At 41.7% G+C, this 23,385-nt stretch overlaps 1 long non-coding RNA gene across 1 annotated transcript in view; it reads right to left on the bottom strand.

The window, feature by feature from the left end:
* Positions 1-1,879: 1,879 nt before the first annotated feature.
* Positions 1,880-23,385, bottom strand: part of LOC138688307 (uncharacterized) — a 78,508-nt gene continuing 57,002 nt past the window's right edge. Inside the window, exons 4-6 of the long non-coding RNA XR_011327338.1 lie at positions 8,093-8,206; positions 7,759-7,827; positions 1,880-2,047 (exon numbers count right to left, since the gene is read on the bottom strand). This is a non-coding gene — a long non-coding RNA (uncharacterized lncRNA). The remainder of the gene's footprint in view (positions 2,048-7,758; positions 7,828-8,092; positions 8,207-23,385) is intronic.

Consider the following 23,385-nt stretch of genomic DNA (forward strand, 5'->3'; position numbering starts at 1 on the left):
GCTATTCAACAAACTGGTATACACAACCTTGTCTCAAATAAATGTAAATGCATTTTTCCATATATTATGTGATTACAGCCTCTATCTGCCTACGGTGCTATGTTTTATTACAGGCCACCAAAAATAATTAGCTGGTGACCCAGAAAACTGATATATAAAATCCTTTTAATCACCAATATGGCTTTCAATTATATAGTGTAAACTTATTAACCTTTTTACTGCTGAGATTTGATTTATGGAATTCCAGCTGCATTAACATTACAGGAAGAGATAGAAAGTGTCTTGTATGATGTGTTGGGATTAACAACCGATAGCTAGCTTTGCCATCACAGAGTCTTACAGAGCAAAGGCAGCATCCTGCAAGTCCCCAGGGGCTCATTTCTATCAGAGCTGTGTGAAAAGTTTGGTCTGTGGAGTGAGACTGTGTAATTCCTGTCACTTCACATACAAACCAGAACACACAGGTCAGTTACAGCTTTCAGTAGGAGCAAGGGTTGTGTGCGCACTTGCTTCATTAATAAACAATAAGGGCAAAGATAGGGCTGCATTTGTACCTCTCCTTCCTTGCGTGGTCAGAAATACTTGTATATTGAATGGAGACACTTTGGGGAATTCTGCTGCATGGGAATCCTTAATAATACCTTATTCAAACAAAGGCTGAATAAGAAGAGAAGGGCTATCCATGAGGGTGTGTTCGTAGAAAACAATTTTCAAATATGTTCTTATTTCATTTTAACTGGACAGGTATTTCACCTTTTTAGTTGTAGTGGATTCTGCTCCCCCACCCCCTGGAAATCAGAAAGTTCCCAGAAACTTATAGATCAGTATAAGAGGGTTTGTTCACTTTTTCCTGGTACGGAAACAGCACTTAGTGCTTTGTACAAGGTCTTAGGCATTCCTGGTCATCTTCCCATGGGGCTGTGTTTCTACAGATAATGCAGAGGTCAGCAGGAGAGACAAACAGACCACAGTGAAGCCCTGCTAATTAAAAAGCCAAATTACTAATCTGAACTAGATGATGCATCAAGATCCAATAAAAGACACAGGCATCTAAAAGGTAAATACTACCTTTACTAGTAGTAAATACTACTACAGGCTTGATTGAATCAGCCAAGGGTGGGAAGACCTATATTTCTAGCTCACACACATCATTTCATTCAAGCCTCAAAAATATACACAGAAATAATGAATCTTGGCATAACTTCCATTCACAGTTCCCCTCCTATTTCTTGGTGGCTCATTATTTGTTGTTTAACGACAATAAAATAGAATAGCAATGTTCTGTAAGATCATTTCTGCTGTAAATACCTAATTACCTCTTTCACAGTCTCAGGAGGACTAAAATAATTAATAGATGTGGGTCAAATTTTGCAAATAAATATCAGTTTTCAATTTTCAAATCTTACCCTTTTTCAATCTTAAAAAACATTTTACAGTTAACCTATTTTTCAGGAATTTTTAATGTATAAGCATCCCCAAATGACACAAAACAGCAAGGTGAAATAACCAACATTCCCCACAAACTGAACTGAACCAATCCCTCATCATTCACTTAAGTTTTTGTTCTTCAAACTTGAAAAGCTTTGAAAGCCACAGCAAAGAGAGGCTATGGGGGTAGTTGCTTTGATAACCTGTGCAAAAGCCATAGTCTTTATAGAAAGGAAATGCCAATATTTGCCATCATCTTTCTCAGGATTAAATGTTATTGAATGAGACACAGTTTCCCACACAGGCACTGCCTTGCCTGCAAAACGGGCAGCCTAGTTCCCTTTGGGCAGTCGCCAGGTCACTGTTTCTTTTGCAGATAGAGATTTGTAATGGTTCACCGCAACCCACACGCTGGACAAAGACTCCCAAATCCTGACTGCCTGGGTCATACCTGGACATCCAGCAGATCTATCCCAAGGCCAGCTTTGACATCTCCTTCTCCACGAGCTGAGATTTCTAGTGCAGCACAACAGCATGCGTTACTGCCATCCAACTCACGCCAGCTCCTCTGAGTGCTAATAAGGCCCGTCAGAGAGACAGCAAGATTTTTAGGTGCATTCTGTGAAACAAGGAGAATAAAAATCAATAGCACTACATAATCCAGTCAGTGCCTTTCTTTGCTCACAAATCTTCATTTGTTCAGCCGGGAAATTATGAACTGTCTAGAAATAACACAGTAAAGGTGGTCAATGACAATTATAACATAAAGACTAATAGAGATGGTGGTATGAATCTGGTATATTGTGTCCTGCTGAAGCCCATTTATAATTTTTAATAAAAACAGTAATACTTTACAATAAGCGGACATAATTTAATGCTCAATTACTATGAAATTCCTTTGGAAATATATATTAAATGCAGCAGCTCTGTATGTATACCAGGAGGGTTCCTTGAGATTGATGTTATCGCAGTGTATACTAGGGGAATGTCAAGTCCAACACCAGTGCATTCAATATTCTTGCCCTCTAGGTCAGGCATCCTTTCCTCCCACACCGTGACATTTGAGACTAGTCCTTATCTATGTGGAGAGGAGCCACATGAATTATATACATGCTGCATTTTTTAAAAAAAGATTTGCAACACGGGCTGGCCAGGCCTTTAGCAATGATTAACTGAGACAGTTTTGAATAACAATACAAAAAGGTACAGCTCCTAAACAGGCAGTTTTCTATTGAAGGCCAGGAGGTTTCTAAACCCCTACATTTATAAACCAAATAGTATTTCAGATAAAGCACAAAACCTTTACAGCAGAACTAACTTCAACTTACTGAAGATTTCTCTTAATAAGAAAAATACCATAAGCCTTTGTCCTCTACTTACAGAAGCTCTTGTAGAAGAGCTGTAACATCCTTAGCCCTACCTTACCATCAGAGTTCACCAGGTAGATCTAAGCCCTCAAACTTGCTCAGCACAGGTGGGGTTAGTTACCCCAGAAAACAAAGCAGGATCTCCCTGATCACCTACAGCTGCCTGCATCTATGCTTTCAGTCACAGATGTTAGTGCTGTGACTCACCACTGCTCTTTCCTAGGAGTTTGTGGGAGAACTTGTCTCAGAGGTATTTGTGAGGGGAAGCAAGAGGATGTGATCAGTGAAGCAGCAAATTGAACCCTCGCAGGGTTTGGCTGGACCTTGCTGAAGAAGCCTTAAACCAGAGGTTCCCAGATTTTGTTTAGCTACAACCTCTATTGGCAGCTGTTAGCAGCAGAGGCAACAAAAATAGCTGGACTTGGTTTGGGAAACGCAGTTTGGGAAGCTGAAGCCAAGGCCATCCTTTCTCCCTGGATGTATCTGCAGCCAGGGCTCTTATTTGAATGCAGTTCCTAACACGACTTTAGACACAAAATCTATCACCTGTGGTTGGTAGTTAACTGGCTCCTGTAGGGTGAGCATGCTGCCATTTGGGGTGCTGCCCTGCTTGCTTTGCAGTGAAAACTAACAAGATTAGACAAGGTTTGAAAGATGGCAGGTACCAGACACAGGTCACGGGATTCTTCAGTTCGCAACATTGCTAGGATCCGAAGAAAAATTTAAAGGAATACTCATTTCCCAGACAATAAATACTATCAATAGCTACTTAGCAGCTTAGGAAAGAGAAACAGCAATTGGAGGAAGGGGGGCATCTTAAGTGCTCTGCTAGAACTAACATTATTCCATTTAATCTTAAATCATATTTTGCATCCTCTGCTGGAACAGTATTTATCCCAGACCTCCAGGCAGCTTAAACACCTGGCATAATAGCCCATTAATTACTTCAGCATGGGAAATAAATTTTAATATCTTTCTCTTTGATGCTCATTACTAAACACTTCATGCATTCCCAAATACACATTAATGGTTTTATTTCACACTTTGACTTTAATCAACATCTTCCTCAGCTCTGGGTGGCATGCGGTAAAGTTTATACTCTCATCCAGGGTCACCAGTTCATTTAGGAACTCAGGACAAGGTTTTTGTATTTTGCTGCACCCGTATTCTCATCCTGCTAAAGGTGATTACAACATCAAGTTTTGTCCAGTGTTTCAGTGTCTGAAGATGAAAGGTGGTATGAGGTATAATGGTAGCAGGTCAGCACTTTCAATAAGCATCCATCTATAAACAAGTCCCTTAAAATATTATAGCAGTGTGAAAGGAAGTTGCATCCTAATTGGGTAGAGTGAAAAGCCATAGGGCTTATAAATATAATGTGTAGGTGATCTGTCTTGCCAAAAAAGAGGAGGTTCGTTATATGAAGGACACATTATCCTTTTCTCTTCCTATGATTCAGCATGGTAAGTAGTCATTCCTAATTGGCTTACAGCTTAGTATGAAATATTAGGATGCCACACAATGTGATGACACAGCTGGATTCCTAAGGGAAGCCAAAGAGTGATCTGAGAACAGAAGAGGGACAAGAGCAGATGCAGGTCTAAAAAAAATAGTTGTAGCTTACAGAGTAGCATGTCATTCTTTATCCTCCTCCTCCCGTGTACGGCGTGCTGTGTACAGCACACCACTCTCCTGGTAGAAAGGCAAGAGACCTGTTATTTCAGAGTTCTTAGATAAAACCTGGGGAAAAAATGTGATTGTTGGGAGTATTGAAACAGGAAGAGGGAAGCAGGTTGAATAAATTTGGGCAATAGCTGCCTTGTCGTGAAAAATACACTGCACAAATTTCACCTCTCTTTGTGAATCAGATGATGATTTCCTCAAATTTATGCTCGACTGGAAAGTATTTGCCAAATTACCTGGTCAAACAATCTGTGGGTCACTCACAGAAGTTCAGCCTTTGGGAGACAAGCCATTTGAGTGGGCACGCAGGTCATATGCTGGGAGCTTGTTTCCTGGTCCTGGCCTTGATTCGGGGAAGGTAATTAAACAGCTGACCACCTGAAGTCAGTAGGGCTATTCACATGCACTTAAGTGCTGCTGATGCCAGGCTGAGGGGAATAGACTTCTCAGGGGGAGGTTTTTGCTGCAAATACTAGCGCTAATTCAAAATTCACTTCCTACAAAGTCCTTTTCCTGCAGTAAGCTGAAATTAGCCTATATCTACTGTTGTGCTTGCCAGGAAACTTGATAGAATATTGCCCAAAGTGAACATAAAGGAGAAATAAACACAGCAGAAATTAATAACAGGAGTTCAGACCAGTAGGTTGCAGAAGATGTGTTATAAATTTCATCCAGCTGTAACGCAAATTCTGCCAAATGATTGGGAACATCTCCCTTTTTATATCACTATTTCACTACATATTAATAGCAACCAGTTACTGATGCGGTACTAAAATATTAATGATATGGTCATAAACCTGAATCAGTGCCTAACTTGGCAGAACAACATAGGGCAACTTTTCAATCACGTGTGAACAAAACCAGTTTTCAGAAACCATTTTGTTAGTGTGAGACCATGTGAGCATAAGTAATTGCATGGCTATTTTAGGCACAAAAATTGTTAGTCTTCTTTGGAAAATCAACAGCCCCATTGAGGTGTACAGTATGGGTGCCCAGATACTGATGCAAGGCTGAGAGAATCTCAAACCAGGCAGAAGCAAAGTTCATGCAATTAATTAGTAAGATTTCTTCCGCAGCTGGTATGACTGACTTTTATATCTACATTAGAGACAATAGCCTCAAGCCCCTGGGGACTGATTGTTTCAGTAGGATTTAGCTTTTTGTTCTGGACTGAGCTGGAATACACTCACGAAGTCAAGAAATCCAAAGCAAAACCCAGAACTTTTGCACATGCCTGATATAAGAGCAGGTGAATTTATCAACTCTGCATTGTATCATCTGTCACCACAACAGAAATTTGGGGATGTTAAAAGTATTTAAGAGTCAGAGACTTCTCATGCAGCTTTTATGTTTTCCGGTCAGCTACCCAAGCCAACCCACTCAGGACAACCAGGGGCACCTGCCAGCTAAACAACACAGCCTTTGGGATGCTTGATTGGATCTGTAACAGAAGCATGTCTTGAAGTCTCCTTGTTTCTCACTTTAGCTACACCCCAGCAGAACTGGACTGGTTCATTTTATTATTCACTTTTGTCCCTTTCTATGAAGATGAGGCCCTATACCTAAGCTCCTTTCAAACACCTTGAACTGAAGCTACAAATTAAGGTGAGTAAGGACAGACACAAAAGGATTCTGTGTACTCTGCACAATTCCCAACAGCAGCTAGCACCCCAGGAAGAAGTGGAATACTAAAAGAATATTTTATTTCTACATTTCCACAGGACACAGCTAATGGCTCACACTCATGGCTAGTATCACTCTCCCCACCCCACCCCCCCGTCAGGATCCAGAAGAGGCACTTGGAGAGAATTCATATATAGTTGACATTTTATGTAGGTGTATCAATACTAAACCAAGGTCTTTGCTTTAAAGGTCTTTCACTGCTTCTTCTCTGAGTCATTGGTGCACAGATAAGCTGACTTTGGTCATGACTAACTGAGTTTTCAGTTTAGAAGTGCAGAGAATGGCATGAATTTAATTATGTCATAAAAAAGAAGGGTCCTTTTCTTCTGATTTTCTATTGTAGTCACATAAATGAGGACTCAAAATACCACTGAGATATCACTTAACATTGTCAGCACCTCGGATGCAGGTCCAATCACTGCGACAATATCTTCATTATTTGCTGACCAGAGTCGCTGCAGTAACTTACAGCAATGATAATCTTTCTTCATTATATCTGCAAGCAGACACCATCAAGGTGTGACTGACAATCATCCCTTTCAGAGTAAGTGATCATGGAGTTTTCATTGCTCTCATATCCATTGGCTCCTTCTTTATTAATGACACAGTTGAAATTTTAGTGTTGCTTCTGCTCAGGTGGGAGATAGCAAACATTTACTTGGTTGACACCTGCCATTAGGAAAGTTTCTCATACAACTCAAGTGGTAAATAATGCAGTCTTACTGCAAAACAGGCTACCAAACAAAGAAATGGTTTTGGTTTACAAGTTACCAGAGCAGGAGAAAAATTGCCCATGTTTTGAAACTTGTTCTAGCAAGACAATGGAACTGCATCAAGCAGCACGAGAACCTCTAGGCAGTCATTCGTTTCTGGTCTCAGACAACCAGCTTTTCAGTTCCTAACAGAGTGAATGGCAAATATAATATTTCAGGGCTTCTTGACATACCAAAGTGTCGTGGGTTAACCCCAGCCAGCAACTAAGCACCACGCAGCCGCTCACTCACTCCCCCCTCCACCCAGTGGGATGTGAGAGGGAACTGGAAGAAAAAAGGTAAAACTCATGAGTTGAGATAAGAAGGGTTCAGTAGAACAGAAAGGAAGAAACTAATAATGATTATTATAATAACAATAATAAAATTACAATAATAATAAAAGGATTGGAATATCCAAAACAGGTGATGCACAATGCAATTGCTCACCACTCGTCGACCAATACCCAGTCTGTTCCCAAGCAGCGACCCCCCCCAGCCAATTCCCCCCAGTTTATATACTGGGCATGACGTCACATGGTATGGAATACCCCTTTGGCCAGTTTGGGTCAGCTGTCCTGGCTGTGTCCCCTCCCAACTTCTTATGCCCCTCCAGCCTTCTTGCTTGCTAGGCATGAGAAGCTGAAAAATCCTTGACTTAGTACAAACGCTACTTAGCAACAACTGAAAACATCAGTGTATTACCAATATTCTTCTCATATTGAACCCAAAACATAACACTATACCAGCTAGTAGACAGAAAATTAACTCTATCCCAGCTGAAACCAGGATGCAAAGCAATCGGCATTAGTGAAACACCAGGAAAACAATTATACCTCCAAACATACCTACTCCTTGGACAAAGTCTATGGTCAGCTCAGCTCCAGTTCATCTCTTCGATCTCCTTTCTCCTTTTTCTGTGACAAAGACCAATGGAGGACAGTGAGGAGAAAGATAAGATCCTCTCAGACTCTCTCCCATACATGGCACAAGGTGCACGTGACTATAGATGGTCTGCGGAGGTTACAGGGCCTGCAGAGGTGCCATGATAAATCTGCATCTTAAAACTGTACAGAACAGCTCCCACATCTAAAGCCTACTCTAAAAAAAAAACAAAAAAATCGTCTCTTGGAAGTAGACAAGTCAAACATAACTCGTTCCTTTATTCTTTTTCTCTCTTACCATGCTTTACAGATGATTGTTTCATCTCATTCTTCTGTTTCCAAGAAAGACCTTTCTAAATCCTCAGGCAATATTCAGAGCAGGCAAATTTTTCTTTGAGTGTTCAAGGCTGATCTGATCAATTAAAAAAAAGAAGGTTACAGTACATTTTAAACCAAATACTTCATACGATAAAATCTCAGAGGTCATTCTATAAGAAAAATATTTTTTGTTAGCAAGTAAATGCAAAGAAATGATAACAGGGATTCAGCACAACCCCCTTTCTCATGTGTCCTATGGGATTTTCTGTATTGTTCCCTCTGTTTAAAGGGTTTAAAATGCAAGGGTAAGGCTGCTGAAGTCCTGGACATGTGAGTTCTGTTCTCTGGCTGGAAACAAGTGCCGTGGATCACACAAAATTCTTCCCAGCTGTTTTGCCTCACCACATTTTTGTCCTTTTTCACTCATGAAAGTTACGAATTCTCTCCAGCCACAGACTTTCTCCCAGCATGTGATGCACCACAGGGCCCCACAGTCTTATCTGAGGCTGTTTGGGCCCAGCTGCAACGTAAACAATCTTCACCACTGGGACTCCCTTACAGGGTTTAGAGCCTTTCTTTGCAACAGCAAATTTCCAGTGAAGTACAACAGCTTCCTCAAGGTGAGTGTTCCCTAAGGCCTCAGGAATCAGAGCTGACATAATGTGAAATTTGCTTCCCCCTTTACCAACTCTGGCTAATAAACTCATCTTCTGTACAATAGGACACACTTCATTTTCCTGTCCTTCATTTTCTTCTCCCTCTTGTTGATTCCAAAAGGAGACCACATAGACCAACCATCACAGCCAATTTGATTTCCAATTTTCTGGGTAGCTTTGCAATCACACTCCATTTGTCACCTGAATGCAGTCTCGAATTTGCAGCCTAGGTGTGAATGACTTCTGGAATTATCTCCCTTGGACAAGACACCAAAGCAATTCAAAAGCAGGTAAACAGAATGCAGAAATACCCCAGAATAGGATTATGTCAGGTTTCTAAATCCTAATCCTGTTACTTCAGCAGCTATCCATTTCTCTTTTCCTTCTTCCCTTGTGGCTAATATTTTCCTACCCAGAACTCAGTTCAGCATCACCACAACAATTACATATATTCTGTAAAGTTACTAGGACTGCATGAACATTTAGAGCTTGGCAAGCTGTATTGTAACACCAAAATATGTTCTTGACAACCACTGACCCCAAAAGCTGATGTGATCAAACACATCCCCCCATGAAAGAAAGACTAAGACTGTAATCAGTTTTACCATTTTAAGGAAAATAAATCCTAATCCTTTGCCGTTCTGTGGTATTCCTCTAATTGCTGTTTCCTTACACATTCAAACATCTACAATTTGGTTCCGTTGTTTGAACGTCACTTGGAATCAAATCAATGTTGTGGATACAATGTCTTTGAACCTTTTAGTCCAGCTGTGAACTTTGGGCTTAATCCTTTAGGGCACCCTTGTCTAGCAAGCTTTAATGTATATTAAATTTTCTAAAAGGAAAGCGAAAGTGGTCAAAGCAAGATAGTGCAAGGTTCTGTGTTTCATAAATTAATAAGCATCACCAACTGCATTGTTTGACCCTTTAAACTCTGTGAAATTAATATAAGTAGACAACCAAAGTGCACTTGGCCCCTGAAGAGCCTTGGAAGTTCACTTAAGCAATCCAAGTTTCCTTAAAGTTTTATAAGCCAGCTTTTAAAGCAAGTCCTTTGTACTTATTACTGGTGACAGTGAGCATTACAACAGCCAATGAACCTTTGCTGACTTCCGACCCCAATATGGTAGAGCACAGTTATCAAGGGAAATATCAGAATCAAAGCTTGTATATTACATTGAGGTCCTGACTCTTGAAAGAGCCCCCCATAGACTCTTCAGAGTATGTCAGTGAAATAAACAGCTAATATTCTCAGACATCTACTTATGATGTATGGGTATTATTGTTTACTTAAGCACTTTTGGCATAGTAACACCCACTCCCCACCCCCACCCCCCCAATAAAAATTTGAAGCCTCTTACAAAGAAAGCTATGGTACTCTCAGTTCCCTTGCAAGAAGACAAAATTTTAAGATCTTTAATTTAGCCCAGAAAAACCTTCCACTTGGCAGTGGTAAGTCAAGTAACACTAAGCCTTCATCTTAACCGATTAATGGATTTAAATTATTAAATGGCATTAGGTAGGCATGGTGAGGAATACACAGTCTTCTCTCAACCCTCTGTGCAGGGTGAGACTGCCTTGAACAATGAGGAAAATGTGTATCCACACCTACTGCATTTTGGCATTAATCTTGCAGTCACTTGTAATACTTGAGTTAGCATCTTGTAGAAATAAGATATCTCACCCTTGCCAGCTGATTATATTTTTCATAATGTAAAAGGTTCCTGCTGAATTATTCAGGTGTTTTTCCCACTGCTTAAAAAAAAAAAAAAAAAAAAGAGAGAGAGAGAAAAGCTAAGGCAGCCAGGTGTCTATCTAGGAATAAACAGGCTGACAGGCAGTGGTGCCCAGTATTAGTAATTGTTATTGGACCATAAAGCCCAATTAATGATGATGTTTAAGCTAAACTTTTCAAAAGGGAAAGCAGAATTTCAAAAAACAGACAGGTGATGAGAAATCACAAGATTATCTGCCGAAGGGCATCAAACTCCTATTGCATGTATCCCCCCGCCAGCACTGAAGTCAAAGAGGGCATGTGTTATCTGTTGTCTCCACCTGTTTAGAACATTTGGGTGAGGCTTTTGGGGGTATTTAATGACAGTGGTTTCCATTTGTTCATCTCATTTTTCTGCCTAGATCTGGACACTGACAGAGACAATAGTACCACGGGCATGGAGTAAATAAATGCATATACATACATATATACTTTAGACATATACCATACACAATCGTACATAAGAAATAATACCCAAATAGAAAGCAGAACTTAACTATTAGGAAATAATTGATGAAATTTCTTACCAGAAACACAGATAACAAGAAGCAGCTGGAAAAATGAGGTACTTCAGAGGAATGTGGCTCAGAGCTTCCACACAAAGTGAATGTTAACAGGGACAGTCTGGTGACAGGGTTGCAATCCCTGCCAGGCAGATGTCTACTCTAAGAATAGTGAAGTTCATTTAGCAACTCCCTGATTATTAAATGTAAATTGGACCATAAGTGAACCTTGAAATACTTTGGGTCTATTCTGACACATGTTGCTCCAATTCAGATTTTTTTGTGAGTGTAACCAAGCAATGATTATTGAAGATGGAATTACATGAATTGATCATTATTGATTACACAGCTAATTTGAATGTATCTGCATATACCTATGGCCATCTACAGCAATATCAGTGGTTTAACTGCATGGACTAATACTGAAGGAAATGAAAGTATATTCAAATGAATCCCATGCACTGACTGGCCACATAGTCTAAGGGACCATTCTAGAGCAGCATAAGCAAGCAAAGAACAAAACTGTTGACTTAAGGGAAAAAAATTTCTACATTCCATTTGAAAACCAGTCACTCATGGGCCTGCCGGTTGCTGCCTTTCCTTAGAGCTATTAGTCTTCTTGCTTGCAAGTGGATCACCAGCTGGTGTCAGGAGGAAATGTCCAGAAGGAATAGAACAGGACATTTTTTAAGCGAGGTGACAAAAGAGGTCTACGTTTCCTTCCAAGGAAGGAAAGCCAACTTTGAAAATCCAAAATCTTCAATATCAACTTCAGAAGGCTCTGGTAAATGTTCATTTTGCACTGGTAAAATAGGATCTGCATAAGAAAGAAAGACTGTAACTCCTCAATAGCTCTCTTTTCAAGAAAACCATCTGTGTAACTCTATCTGGAGTGGAAGCGAGACAAATGTCTCCCAACAATGAAAGCTACTTTCCTTACCTGGAACAGTTCGGTACTGGAGAACCTACAGGAGCTTGGAGATGGGATATTAACTTGTTTTCCACTTTTCCTCAGGAGATTTCCAGGCTTACAGAGCTGATGTAAGAGCTCTGTCTACCCAGGTCCCATATTCAGTCAGGCCTGTGACACATCTTTGTTTTTTGGTTCCTTGGATCAGAAAAATTTGCCGAGTCTGGGGGCGTCTCAGAACTGCCATCCAAGTCACTAAGGTCTTCCACAGACCACATTTCATTAGCCAGCTGGAGAAGAAAATCCCCTTTTATCAAATCCCTTGGGGCTAACTCATATTGAAAATAATTTGTTCTTAGCACTTTTAGAGGCAGGGTTTCAAATGATGAATGAAGAAGAATATCCTCTGTCACAGGATTTTCTTTGTATTTCAAGTCCTTAGAGTGAGTTTGTGATCTTGGAAACTGGTACCAAGAGCACTGTCATTTTCCACTGAACTTGCCACTGTTTCCTTATGCAGCAGGCTGACTACATCTTGCAAAAGAAAAGTACACATTCATTCGTTATCCTGGAAGTATAAGGTTAGAGCACTTCCATAACTAATGTAATTAACTTGAGGTGAAGATGTACATTTTCTTTCTTTCTTTGGGCAGCATCTAGTACCAAATGCTGCAATCCTGGCTGTTCATGAACACTCCTGCCATGAAATGGCTTTTATAATAATGGGAAATAGCCAAGATATGTTTACCTTCATGGACTGGTTTTCTGTTTTGCTTTAAATTGCCAATACAGTTTCTCTTTGAAATGTCTGGGGTTTTTTACTTTTTTAAAGTTTTGGGGTATTTTTTCTTCTCTTTCAGTTTTAGTAAATTTTCAACTGGTTTTAGTTATTTCTCAGAAAGAACAGAATCAGGCTCTGAAATGTAATTAAAATTTTTAGTTTCCAGTTTCTAGGCAAATTTTCTTAAATACAAAAAAATTAAAATGGAGACATGAAAATAGGTTTTGATCAAGTGCTCAAAAATTTTCAGCGGCTAAAAAATGCCAGTGTGTTATTAACAGCTTCAAAGTTTTCAAAATTTTCAGCAGAAGCCAGTACAATTTTTATGAAACAACAAACCCTTTTCTGACTATTTTATCAGTGAAGCTTTCAAAAGAAAAACCTAACAGACAATGCGTAGGAAAAGTGGTCTAGTGAGACTAACAATTAAAACCACAAATACTGTGCTTGGATCAGAAAATTCCATTTCCACAGTAAGTGAATATTAATTTCAAGGATACAACTTAGTAACTAAAACCAGCATTAAATGTATTGGCTGTTGTACAAACAAGTTCTAATGAGAACAAATACTGCTGGTTCAGTCCCACAAAGACAGCCAGACACATAACTCCTATTGATTTCCCTTGAATCATTTACCTGAGCGTGCAAGCACGATTTTCTTGTTTAGAGTTAGCTCATATACCTCTGTGCAGCACTTCCTTGCAACACACAGATATACTTTGCTCCTTCCAGCCCACTGGCTATTGAGACCATGGGTGTTTTAGGGTTAATAACTGATTCGCGATGTCCTTGGCTCTGGGGTCACACCTTCCTGCCTTGCAGCCAGAGGAAGCCATGCTCCATCTCCTCTACCTACCAATGAAGATGATATTCACTTCTAGCCTCCTGCCTCCAGAAGGGCCAAAAGGGGAAATCCTGCCTAATCAGCTGTGACCACAATAGAAAGCAATGGCCATCTTCCACTCTTAACCTGAAAAGTGTGTTTGTCTTCATGTGACTATTTGCTTTGGTTTGGGTGTATATCTGCCTGAAGGAATGTAGTGCATCAGCTTCCCTGTCTGTGAGGTGGAAATTACCTGGGGGTAACCCAGGTGATTCTTTTCCAGCAGGAAAGGGAAAGTTTAAAATGGGGAAAATTGGGCTTGGACCTTAACATGTCCCTAACTACTGACATTAAAGAAAAAGAGACACACAGGCAATATTGTTGAGGGGCTAAAATTTCAACCACTAGAAAAAGGTCTAGTGTGAGCTATAAGCTCTGCCAAATAACATCTAATTAATCCAATTCTGCCCAGGTAGGCATTCACCCCAGCACTCCATTTGGGCTACTGACACTGTAGCAAATTCAAATATTGAGTTAGCCCCCAAAAGAAACCCTTCCTACACAGACCAAACACTCTACATCCCCCACAAAGGAAGGAGACTTTTCCACAGCTCCAGAAATATTCATCTGACAGTTTTTCCTTCCTTGGCTACAGCTCTAGTAATTGATCTGCTCTATTATTTTTCCCCATTCTTTCTCTCTTACATTTAAATATGTCCTTCATATTTCTGGAGATTTTTTTTTTCCCCAGCCTGTATCTCCACTGTTACATTATTTTTTATCTCTCTCCTCTATTCTTCAAGTGTGAAAAGGGTGCTCTGTTCTCTAATATTCATTTTTCTTTTTTTATTCTCCAAGTACTTTCTTTTCCATCTGTAACAGCCCCTAATATGCACCTCTATTCGATTTTACTTACCCAGCTTGAAACCCTCTCATTCTAATTACCTTTTCAGTTTTCTTCTATTTCTCCCTTGAGATGTCTCAATTAGTGTACTTTTTCCTACTGGCTGACACCTCTGAGCTACAAGGTGGGTCTAACTCCAACTTAAACCATGCAGAAAATAAATGAGGAGCCGTTCTTGGCAGCCCTGCTGAAGGTGGTGTTACTTTACAAACTAGTGCACCTTTAATAGATGATAAATGGGCAGAAAAGTGGCCTTGTTAATGCAGCAGCCCTTGATTTGGTTGCCATGCCGTGTCCTTTCATTACTCAAAGATACAGCAAAGGCAACCTATGCTAAGTCTTGGGTGATGTACTTCCATACAAAGAGAGTGAGTAGAGGCTAATTAACATAGTTCTGGTCAAAGCCTGAAATTAACTCTTGTCTTTAAAGACCAAAGCTAAAAATATCATTTGTCTTGCCCATAATTATGTTTAGAGGTAATTATGGTAGCAGAATAACAGCAAGCAAAATGAGTCTAGGAGTCAGTTTTTCTGCCCTTTCTATCTCTAGCAGAACTCTAAATTCTATTTCTGTCAAAGAGAACTGGATAAAAATGCAGGTGACATCCACAGTACATTTCTTTGATTAAAATTGGCACCGTCATATTGAAGTTCACACAGAGCTTTCAGAACCTGAGGAGTAAATTCTCTCTCTACATGCTCCCACATAATGGGAAAAAGAGAACCCTCCCCACCACAGCCTGTACTGTGCAGCAAAGGGGAGATGTGTGCCCGGCTGATTAAAGTGCCAGGCTTGGACACACAGGAACATGTCCTGCCACATACACGTCCCAGGTCACTTCAAATGACCCAAGATATTTACATAGCACAGAGAGCAGCCCTTGACCTGTATTAGCACAGCATTACCTCCAAATTAAAGCATTTGCTTCCTGGAGTAATTAATTTGTCATGCAGGTCTGACCATACTGCACCCAGCTTTCAACCTCATTTGTCCAGAGCCAGGATAGCTATCTCCGTATTCTGCAGAACAGATATACCCCAGATGTTTGAACATACTTATTTAAATTAGGGGGAAAAAAAGTTATTATTGTTGTTATTATTGCTGCTATTATTAAAATCCCAATGGCATATGCTGCTGTCACCATTCAGTTGTCCTGAGATCCATCTACCTGCAGTGCCCCTTTCACCACTGTCACTGAAATTTATGAGCATATCAGCTATTGGAGGGTTTATCTGTGAGGTATAGTAGCACTAATTTAAAGATTTCGAACTAAACTTTTCTAAAGTTGGTATATGTTTGGATCAAAGCTTGACACTGAAGCTAAACTTCTCCCAAGTGTTTATTACTAAAAGAAATTTCAAATACCTGATATACGTAGATCTACCTATATATACACTCTTTTTTCCAGTTACTGCATTTATCTAAGGTGGCAAAAGCATTTAGGTTTCTACATGCTGGACCTGAAGGTCTCTGTGTGATACAAAATACATATATACTGGGCACACTGGAGTTTCTAAGACATGGATTGCTGGATCAGCTGCTGGCAAATGCCAAAGTCTGTAACACAAATGTATCCAGAGCGTATTCACTTGGTCCAAATTTGTCTGTTTCTGAAATTATTACACTTTACAGTGTAAATTCAGTGAATTCACCCAAGGGCCCATAATATCATTTTTGGCACAAGTACAAACTAAGGTATAGCCATGATTTCACTGAGATGATGATACTGCATAATAGGTTATAGCAACTTTTTTGAAGTACTGGAGGAGAAAAGATCACCCATGCAGACTTTTCTAATGCTTCTAATGGAACCACCTCTGCCATTTTACTAGCATCCTTCATGGCAAGCAGGGAGTGAGGGCAAAAGTTCCTCTGAAGGGATAAGCCCTAGGGCTCCCAAAGGCATTCTCCCGCCATGCCCCAGACAGATCTTAGTCAGTCTTCAGAGATCAGCTCCACTGGACTACCAATTTAAGCACCAATTTAAGCACAGGGTGTAGGAGTTCTGCTTCAAAAATCACCCAAAACTATGGCACCCTTTTGAAAGTCTCACTGTGCTATCAAAGGTGAATTCCAGAAGACCTGTATATCCCTTGAACTGTGACTTTCCAGAATTCCAGAAATCTTCCAGAAAGTAGGGCTCCTGTCCTCAAAAGTTCACATTTTTTCCCAACTATATCAGTTGTCTATTAAAATTTATCCCTTCTCCCTCTAGATGTTGCCTCACATACCTCTTTAGACGTTCACAGCTATTGCATTACTACTACTACCTTTACAAGTGGCAAAAATGTATTTACGATGACATCTGCCAGTATCACCTGACAGATACAAGCACCAAAGCCCATCTGGAAAACCTGCCTTTTCCCATAATATTTTTGCATTCTTCATGAGATTTTCTTGCAAAATTTTGTAACTATTTGTTTAAACACAAAAAAAGCTTAAGAGTTATATATCACTCTGACATCTGTTACATTCAAACTCTCTTCAGGGTCCTGTTAATTGAGTTTCATCCATAACTAGGTGGAACTCTAGACCTGCAAACCTTGTAATGCTGCCATTTATGGGATCTTCATCAATGTTACAGGGTACATCTCTAAACTCATAAGAGCAAAGACACTTTTCTGCAGCACACGCAACCTAGCTTGTACTCCCACAGGACGTGCAAACCACACAGAGTACAAAACAGAAAACCATATTGTGACTGAAGTGATCTACAGGCAGCAAACAATAACCCTGAAACTAAACCACATTCTGCCTCTCCCTGGCACAGCACAGAACTGGCAGAACTAAAGATGTGACCTGAAAATAAAAAGCTTTTAAGTTCATAGCTAGCTGTCAGTCATCAGGGGCACGTGTGACACTCTTCTGACCTGCAACTGTTCTACACTGCACCAGGAGCTGAATACTGCGGGACCACTGCTAAGAGATGGCTATGTCAGTAAGCCCACATGGCCCCAGGCACCACCATGAGATTTACCGCTTTTTAGCCATGTTAGCCCAGGACTGGCAAGCAGAATTTCTTTACATGGTGAACACTGCATCAGGCTCTGAGATGGCTTGCATCTAGTTACTGAAGTCTTTCTTCCCCATCTTCATTGCCCTGAGGTTTGGCGTGGCTGGACCTATCAGCCACTGTAGATGTGTCATAGAGAAACATCTTCTACAATCTCACCACACTGGAGAGATCAAACTGGAAAAGATCTTAGAGGCTCCAACGTCTTTAGCCATGGAACAAGACTGTTTCACTGCAAATTGTTAGCCTGCACAGGAATGACTCATCTTTTCCTTTTGGTATGGGAAGATCATCAGATGCTATGATGTTTGAACAGGGCCCAGCTGAGCAGTCACTGGCAGAGCACTTTCTCCTTTGAGATCAATAGGTCTGTGTCAGTAAGGTCATTCCAGCCAGTAGCAGAATCTAGATCCACAGTTCCCAAATTGTACTACACATACCACTGCATAAAGGCATTCCAAGGTGACTTGCTGCCACAAAAGGGCTCACTGTCTTTCCATTCATATCGTTTGGGCATGACTGATACCAACTCTTGACCCTGAGCTCACAGGATCATGCTATTCCTCTCAACATCAGTGAGATATCTAAAATGGTTAAATGCTTTTACTGAAGCCCTCAGCTCCTACTGAAAACAAAGATGTGTATTGGAGGGTGAAAGAGAGGGTAGAAGTGAAGGTCCCAGTTTGCACCCAGCATCCAAGCAGGATGAAACCCACCAATGCTGCTTGGCTTCCAGGTGTTAATTTAAGTGAAGGAACTCCTTTCCTCTGTGGAAAACTTCTTAAATCACCAGGAACTCATTTGTTACAACTGCTTCCCTATTTCTACCACTTTTTGAGAGCATCTCGGTCTTTGCAGAGCAGCACAAACCAACACAGACAACTCTAAAATGTCTTACATGGCAGCTCCAAATGCTTACACTTTATGTAAAGCCATGGAGCCAGCATGATAAGATCTAATTACCAAGCGAATTAGTAAAAAAACAGCTGCAAGGTTTGCAGAAATGTCTGGAAGTGCAGAGTAAATGGCCACAATTGATAGAGTTATTGCACAGGCATCCTGAGGGCACAGTCTGCAGCACTTGAGTCCTAACCAAAATCACTGTCAACAGTTGTTGTTTTCTCCATTCTGTTAAATGGAAAGAGCATGAAAATGATCCTGCAAACAGCCATTTAATATTCTCATGCACATGAACTGCAATTACCAGCAGCAGCAACAACAAACTCTGCTGTAATGTGTTCATGGCTAATCAATTCAATTGATCACTGTTTATTAAATAAAAACCTGCTCTCTAAACAGTTCTTCCTTAAGTGGCATGTTTTGGGGCTCAGGGTTTTTTTTCCCTAGCTTTCCTTTTTTTTTTTTTTTTTCCTTTTAAACATGCTGCTCAGAAAATCAGGAGACCAATTAAAGCTTTTAATTTAAATCCAAGCTCAGAGAAATGCTAGCAACTTATAGTGCCTTTACAAAAGCATTAGCTTAAAAGAGGTTTGAATCAGCCTAGCCACTCCCTGGAAAAGCTACACTGAATCTGATTCGTTCCTATTTTAAAGGCTTTCAAGCCATGTTAGCAACAGCCAGCATATTTATCTGTGTAAGAGACAGTCATGACCAGGTCAGCTCAGGATATCAGGAAGTGGGCCGTTGATAATGCAGATTAAGGGGCACGCTTTATTCACATCAGCACTGTAGCATTGATCACCCCTATTCTGCACCTTTAGAGAGTAGATCGGAAATCAATGAATTCCAGGCTGGAGAGATGCTGTAGATAACAGAAATCCTCTATAGCCAGTTATCTCCCTACAAGGAATAACGATCTTGCGCAGAATTGAATGCTTTAAATGTACGAAGAATATCCACTACATTACAAGTTCAATGGAAGATTGATGCCAGGCCAGATAAGAGTCTGGGCATATCCCCAGCCCTGAGCCAGCTCAAGCACTTGAATGCTGCACTGAGAACTTCCACCTACCGTGCTGGAGTCCTCCTTGCCCTTTGGCTGCTCCAAACAGTGCAGAAGGGAGGAGAAGGGGAGTGTTGACACACAAAAATAACCTCGTGGGATTTAATTAAGACTACTGAACCTGTGTCACTTGTAATTTATGGCAGATTTAAACCCATGCCTCCAGAGGGAGAAAACGAAGGCATTTCCAGTACATTAGCTGACTTCAATAGCAAAGTCAAATCCGACGTTCTATGACCCTCGTGTGAACGAAGACTAAGGAGTCCCTGTTATCCCAATTATTTCTGACTAGATTTGTGAGATGTTTGCACTACCATGGAATCCAGCCACAAGAAGGTACTTGCCCTAATGGGGGAAGTGCAAAGCCTCCTCGTTGCACGAAACACTTGTGAGAGCATTAGAAACCTCCAGCAAAATTGGGTCATTAATGACACGTTCCATGGAGAAAAAGGGATGTGGGGCATATTCCCTCCCCTGCCAGCAGACACCTGGCCTCCAAAGGAGCTAAGAGAAGGCTTACAAATAAAGCTGTGCAAATAACCGGCTTTGCCTTTTATGGCCAAAGTGAAAAAATAAACTTAGCAAAAATGCTTTAGGTCAACTAAAATGTTTTGTTCAGGTGTTTCACCTTTGATCCTTTGGGAGACTGGGGGAAGGGTGAGAACATGCTTTATTTATTGGTCAAAAATGAGACATATTTTGCAATAGACAATGTTAATTTTTTTTAAACTATTTTTCTTATTCTTTGTTTTTCAACCAGAATTAATTGCTAACTATGCGACCAACTTCCAAGTAGGTTCAGCTGACCTAAAACTATCTGCCTCTTCAGGGGTAGGAGAAGAAATCACTGAAATTTTTCCCTCGGAATAACTTCTACAGAGGTATTTCAGGGAACTGAGAAGCAGAGACACCTTCTTTTTTGAGTGGCCAGAGTAAACAAGTTCAATAAAATAATATTAAAAGGAAAACTTTTCACCAAGATGAGACAGATGTCTTGCGTGACTGACCAGCCCTGAAACCAATAACAACAACGCCAGTGAGGCTGAAAGCTGCAGCAGTAGCAGCAGCCTCTGTAGCCTGACCTGTTTGAGAGAAAAGGGATTACTGGGGAATAAAATTAAATCCTTTCGATATAGGTTCCACAAGCAGCGAGTTTAGCACGCAGATGTCTAGTGACTGTGTTAAATCCCTCTCTACCCCTAGGCTCGCTAGGCAGCATCGGCTAAATGAGTTTCTGACCACGCTGATAAGGCAGCTGACAGGTGTGCCGAGGAGAGGAGGGAGGCAGGTAGAGCTCACCCAGGATGACGCCGCGGGGAACGCTGCCCAGACCAGCACTTGCAAAGCCGAACCCAGCCTGTGCCTAAAACACCAGCCTTGCTCTGGGCGCTCTTATGAACACGCCACTTAAGGGGGGGGAGGGTGTCCTGTAGGAAATCGGCACTCTGAACTTAGGAGAGAAGCAATGCCGCATCAAAGCGGTTCATAATTAGGTACAAATTTTGCTTGTAGTTCAGCAATTTATACGGATTAGCAGCCGCTGACCTTCCCAAGGCCCCAAACGCCCGTCTCCATCCTTGGTCACAGAGTGACCTCTAGTGTTACCAACAGCGCCGAGCCCCGCCGGACCGCCCAGCGCGCTGCCGCGGCGCGGGCACCCGCCCTCAGCCCGGGCACCCGCCCTCACCGCGGGCACCCGCCTTCACGGCGGGCACCCGCCCTCAGACCGGGCACCGGCCCTCACCGCGGGCACCCGCCCTCACCGCGGGCACCCGCCCTCAGACCGGGCACCCGCCCTCAGACCGGGCACCGGCCTTCACCGCGGGCACCCGCCTTCGCCGCGGGCACCCGCCCTCACCGCGGGCACCCGCCTTCGCCGCGGGCACCCGCCTTCACCCCCGCCTTCAGCCTCGGCACCAGCCGGCACCCGCCCTCACCACAGCCGGGGCTTTTGCCCTTTCTTATTTATTTCTTCGACGAGGGCCCAGGGAGCACTATCAAACCTCTGGAAGTGGCGAGCCAGCCTCTCTCGTGCTCTAGTGCAACACGCCTCTGAGTGTATTTGCATTTTGCGTTCCTGCAAAGAGTTTGACAAGAAAATCTCTCGTGCTGTTCAGAGGGCCTCTGAGATTATGCAGAGTCTATGGGCTATGACCAGCTTCCCAGCTGAGCTAAACTGGTATCTTCCCACTGATGTTACTGGAGTCCTGTTTATTTAAGCCAGATGATGACATACCTCCTACAGGCTTTTCCAGCTGTGCTGCACTTTGTACCATAGCAGAAGAGAAGTACCCAAAAACCTGATGCGGTTGGCCTTGGTCCTTCCTATGTCTTCTGCTTCCCCACTTGTGAAAGCAGTCTGCCGCTCTTACTAATTGGCACATGGAAGTTTTAATGGATTTTTAAAACCCTGATGAATGTTAGCGTGGAAAGGTAAAAGAGGGAGAAAGAAGCAAACATAGGTTTGAATCTATTTTCTACAGAGCCCAGGTGTCTGTCTGTAAGCATCTAAATAGACCTGCTGTTCAACAGCAAACCAAACCAGCGCCATCCTCCAAAGGCTACTTACTCCTGCATCTTTCCAACTCCGATCTGGAAACCCAGGAGCTCTAGCACACTGCCAGGAGGGGCACAGACACATGGCACCTCTTAAGCCTGGCTTTCCATTTGAGTCTGGATGGGCACCAAGAACACTCAAATCAAAGCAACCCTACCCAAGATGTGAAGGTCATTGAATCACTGCACAGTAGCAAATCTGGAAGTGAACATCATTTGTCAGGCACCTTCTGACAATCATTCCTGCAGCAAGAGATTTTCTTTTTCCCCACAGCTTCCTTGGGGCTGCGGGCTCCAGTACTGATTAGAAGAGAAAGAAATAGTTTTGACTCTTCCTGCTTATCCATCACTGCCCCCAGTAACCATGCATATTGGACATCCACGGAGAAGGGTCAAAACCACACCGCAGACAAACCCTCCAAATCTTTTCAGTAGGGTCATAAGTATAACACAGCATAACATAACATAAGCAAAGTTCAATCGGGTCTTACTGAGTTGACCAGAAAATGTTTTTTAAAGCCCACTTCAGACCACAGTCAGTTCAGGTACCTGAAGAACTAGAAGCGCTGTGTACTCCAGGGATGCAAGTCTAGCACAAGATATCCATGTACTACCTTTTAGTCATGTGCAGTGAGACTTCATCTCTCCAGTCTCACAACGTTCACATGCCTTCCCTAAAATCAATGGCCTGAACTAGCAAAAGTTGAACAAGTTATAAGTGAGGTGCCATGACAAGGCTGCATTAGCTGAACTGCTGCTAGCCTGCCTGGCACACTTCAGTGCTGGTGAGTCCCTTCCTTTGTGAGAATTAAAATTAAAGGACAAGAAAAGTTACTAGAGATGAGACGGGTGGTGGGGGCACATATGGTAGATGAAAGGCAAATGGGAATGGGAAGAATTAGTATAATGGTGGAAGTACAGAGGCAGAAAAAGCTCACAGGAGAAGAGGAAAGAGCTGGAGAGCAGTGGTCAGGATGTCGCCAAAGTGGCTTTAACTGTGATCATGTAATCTTACAACTTCCGTTTTCCTTGTAATGAAAATTAATGCAAGTATTTTGACATGGATGGGGGACTGAGGTAAGCAGATTTCCCTGCTGGAATGAAGTCAGGGTTTACAGATGCTTCTTTGGCATTTCCGATTCCTCTGCGCATTTAGCTACTTCCTTTTCTTTCTCTTTTTTACCCTCAACTGTAAGCACATCTCAGACCACTCTGAGTTCTGACAGTCTACTTTAATTCATGGGCTTCCACCCTCCACAGACCAACAACAGCCTGTGACACACACCTCTTCCCCTCATCATGGAATGAAGAGAACATTGCCTAAGATTTAATAAATAAAATAAAGCAAAACGTCTAATTTAAAAACCCCGTACGATGTCTTTCACCTAC

The sequence above is a fragment of the Haliaeetus albicilla genome, chromosome 12, assembly GCF_947461875.1.
Source record: "Haliaeetus albicilla chromosome 12, bHalAlb1.1, whole genome shotgun sequence".
Taxonomy (NCBI): domain Eukaryota; kingdom Metazoa; phylum Chordata; class Aves; order Accipitriformes; family Accipitridae; genus Haliaeetus; species Haliaeetus albicilla.